General features: G+C 33.8%; 1 pseudogene; it reads left to right on the top strand.

Annotated features, from left to right (window-relative positions):
• Nucleotides 1–2,743: 2,743 nt before the first annotated feature.
• On the top strand, nt 2,744–4,345 carry LOC127902317 (nuclear intron maturase 2, mitochondrial-like; annotated as a pseudogene).
• The last annotated feature ends 250 nt before the right edge of the window (nt 4,346–4,595 follow it).

Genomic DNA, 4,595 nt, shown 5'->3' with positions numbered 1-4,595 from the left:
TATGGCAAAATACATAGAATGCATATCAAATCATCAAAAACTAAAATAACAACTCCTTTTACAGTTAATATAAGGGCCCTACACCCTTACTTTCAAACCGAGGTTATAGATATTATGTGTTTTTTATAAATGATTACAGTAAGATCACTTGGATTTGTCCACTTAATGGAGAATCAGAAATAAAAACAACACTTATTAACTTTAGGGAAATTATCATTTTACTACCAAAGTTTTACTGATATATCATGTTAGTACCAAGGTTTGCCGAAAAGTGCATTTTACTACCAAAGTTTTGCACCGTTATCAATTCACTACCATTCCGTTAAGAAAAAGTTAATGTTTAACGAAAATTGAGTTAAAAGTCTATTTTACCCCCAAGAGTTTAGTAGTAAAATGATAATTCTCCTAAAAATTCGGTAGTAAAATGATAATTCTCCTAAAAATTCGGTAGTAAAATGATAATTCCCCTAAAAACTTGGTAGTAAAATGATAATTTATCAATCAAATTAACAGACAATTTTACTCTTACAGCTATAAATGTCTCTGATGCCCTTATGACATCAGCAAATTTTTAACGTTGTTAACGGAATGGTAGTAAATTGATAAAGCCGTAAAACTTTGGTAGTAAAATGCACTTTTCGGCAAATCTTGGTACCGACATGATATGTCAGTAAAACTTTGGTAGTAAAATGATAATATCTCTTAACTTTAAAAGACAAATTAAAAACTCACTTGATGTCAAAATCAATGAACTTTAGTGTGACGTAGGAGGTTGAATATAAAGTCAGGTACTGTTGTCCTTGCACACATAACTAAAATGGCATAGATCAAAGAAAACATAAGCGTCTAGTTGAAACTGGATTTACACTACTCTTTCAAGCTGGTATGCCACTTAAATTTTGATGGGAAGCCTCTTCAGCAGCCATTCATGTTGTAAATAGACTATCCACACAGTACTTAATGAAAAGACACCACAGGACGTGTTCTACAAGAATAAACCTGATTATTCTTTAATTTGAACCTTTGGGTGTGAATGTTACCCTTATAGAAGACCTTAAAGCACACAAAAATTTGACTTCCATAATACCAACTGCATCCTTCTAGAAATTAGCGTTTATCATAAGGGGTACTCATGCTTAATTCATACAGAACTCTCTCGTTGATTGCTCTCAAGATAATACATTTGACAACACAAATGTTGAATGCTTGTGAAGTGAAGAAACGTAAGAAACAGAACTTGTCCTACAAGTTCCAGAAAAATAGTCCACACGTCTTTACTTTCTGACTCTAAGATCAGAAGATCAAAACAGGCATATTCAAACCAAAAGTATATGTTACCACCTAAAATAGAAAGTTAGAAACTGATTTCTCTCAAACTCCCAACACTACATAGGCAGCATTGTCAGATCCTAGACGAAAATAAGCTATTGAAAGATAAGCTTGATGCCTTCATCAACAATCATGCTTGGTTTTTGGTATCTTATACACCAGATATGAAACTGATTAGCAATATATGGGTTTTTAAAATCAAGGGAAAACCATATGGTACTCTAGATACGTTGAAGACCAGATTGGTAGCAAAAGGTTTTCTATAAACACAAAGAATAGATTTCGATAAAACATTCAATCTTGTAGTAAAACATGCACCATTGGAATCATTTTGAGCCTTGCCACCATACTTGACTGGCCACTAAGACAAATAGATGTCGATAATGCCTTCTTGAATGGTGAAATTACAGAAATAGTGCATATGTCACAACCAGGGTTTTGAAAATCTAGATAAGCCAAGTTATGCATGCAAGCTGAAGAAGACACTTTATAGACTAAAACATTCTCCAGCTCCAAGAGCATGTTTTGAAAAGCTTAAAGGAGATCTAATCTCTTGGGATTTTTAATGTTCGAGATCTGACAGCTCATTATTTATTAAAAGAGACAAGACAAATATCTTATTGACATTGTCTAAGTTGATGATATTATAATTACATGTAACAACAGCTACACAAGTTAAAGAGATGGAAGAGCTTAATTACTTGGATATATTGAAGTAAATAGAGACAATAACACACTTTTCTCTGTCATAAAGCAAATAAATATCTGATCTTTTAGAGAGAGAAATGAAAAATCGCAGTGGCACATCAACACCACTCAGTACAACTCACAAGCTCTTAAAATCTAAAGTAGCCGCATTTCCAAATCCAACTCTATATAGAAGCATTGTAGGAGCACTGCAATATGCAATATTGATCAGGCCTAAAATATTCTTTGCAGTGAATAAGCTAAGTCAGTTCATGTCGCAACCACTTGAGCCACATTGGTTGTCCTATAAAAGAATTCTAAGATGCATTAACGAAACACTCTATTTCAGACTTGAATTCAAAAAATCAGATCGTACAGATTTAAAGGCTTGCACGGATGCAAATTAGGGAAGTGATCTTGATGATAAAAGATCAATGTCAGGATAGAGTGTACACTTAGGAGGCAACCTGATCTCTTGAAATTTAAAGAAACATCAGGCCATTGCCAGATCTAGTGCTGAATCAGAATATAGGGCAATAGCCCATGCATGTGTAGAGCTTACTTGAATCATGTCAATCTTAATGAAACAATTTCATGCTTTCAAGAACACCAATCATTTAGAGTGACAACATCAATATAGCAACAATAGTAGTAAATCCAATGTACCACTCCAAAATTAAACATACAGAAATAGACACTCGTTTCGTTGGAGACAAGGTAGCTAACAATGAGATTGATATTAGATATATCCCAAGCAAAGATCAAATCTCAGACATTCTCACAAAACCAGTCTTATACAACAAGTTCAACTGCTTTTGAAGCAAGCTCAAGGTTTATCCATCACCTTTGACGGTGAAGGAGCATGTGAGAAATAACTGAATAGACGACTCTAATTCTCAGCCTAATGTGCACTTTTTTAACCAAAACAAAGAAGCCCAACATTGTGTTGTTGTCTCCTTACTTGAAGAAACCTATCAAGTAGGCTATGATAACCTTGTTGGTGAAGGTAACATGGATAGTTGGTGATATAAAGATAGAATACTCTCTCCATACATAGTACAATGCGTAGAGATATATTGTAAGTTGTTGATGCTAGGGCTACACAAACCTATGGCTAGATTAAGAGTTTAAGTTACTTGGAGAGCACAAAAACCTTGTATGTAAATTCATAATTATGTAATGATATAACAAAAATAAATCTTTATAAACAAAGGCATGTTATTATCTCAACATTCAAAATTCTAACTGTGGCATGTGTAATTGAATTTAGTATAACTATCACTTACGTGTTAGTTTTTCAAAATAAATGAATACATGGTATCATATCATTTGCTTATTGTATGACTAACATGATACATCCGATGTGTTCTAGAATTCCTCCAGTAAAAGATGTACAGTAGAAGAATGAATGAATAGATGATAAATATTCTGAAAGATAAATATTCTTGAAGATAATGTCTTTCTCTCCCCTAAAAAGCATATAATGATGTTCTGAATCGAGTGATTCTACATCAATGAAATTTGTTTTGCTATTAGGACTAATCGAAACAGAGTAATTTCGTTTGTGAGGTAACATGAGCGTGAATTGTAACCCGTCAACCATGGCAATTTATCAACGTATTTGACAATTTTTACTGCTTGCCAATTCTTCAGTAGTTGATCAACAAAATAAAGACTGTTTGTGACTAAATTTTTTATATCAAAAGGAAGATCGAACCATGACTTGTGCTCCACTAGCTATTGCACAACCAAATTGATTCTCCCACTAGCTTGAAATAATGTATCGACCAATTTAGGAAATTGAACTTTCTTATGGGGGATAGGGATTCTGATCTTCAACCTTGTTTTAGAATGTTCTAAGCCATTCAAGCTCACACGATGCACAAATAAACAAGTTCTTGTCACCCATGGTTGAATGGTGATATGACGACGATCGTAAAAAAATTGTTAATTTCATACAACAATAGGGTTGCACTTATAAGCACTATGTTTCAAATAAAAGCTTCGTTCACGGGCAAATGTGTGTACAATTGGTGTTCGAAATTTCGGTTATCCTCTGAAAGAAAAGAAAGGGCAATTACTTGATTACCAAAATTTGGTTAGGATGGGCAATATTCTATTCACTACAATGTCTCTTTTTCCAGAAGCTGACTATACATCCTTTCCAGGCACCTGGAGACCTGATCATGATAAAGCGTTGATTGAATATATAAGGCTTGATAATCCCAAAACTCTGGAAGAGCATTGCATTAGAGCAAGGTCTTTTTCCTCCTCAGAACTATGTTTTGATGCTATTTGGAACTACAAAAATGTTATTGCCATGGATTAGCTAAACTTGGTAAACAGTGGTAGTAACAACGTACAAAATGATTAGTGAGCTCAAATCACGAGAACTATGAGGACAAGACAAAAAAAAAAGAGAAAGAAAGTGAAGGGTTCATGTTGCAAGGATATAAGGTTGAGATTCTTATTTTATTGGTTTTGTACTAGTTAGAGAAAGCAAAACAGAACAAAATCATTGCTTCAACAAGTTGGTAAACATTATAGGTTGTGATGAGGTCCCAATCAAAACAATGTAT

Source organism: Citrus sinensis, chromosome 5 (assembly GCF_022201045.2).
Source record: "Citrus sinensis cultivar Valencia sweet orange chromosome 5, DVS_A1.0, whole genome shotgun sequence".
NCBI classification, from domain to species: Eukaryota; Viridiplantae; Streptophyta; class Magnoliopsida; order Sapindales; family Rutaceae; genus Citrus; species Citrus sinensis.
Note: the sequence above shows the minus strand (reverse complement) of the source record. Positions and strands in the feature narration are given on the sequence as shown.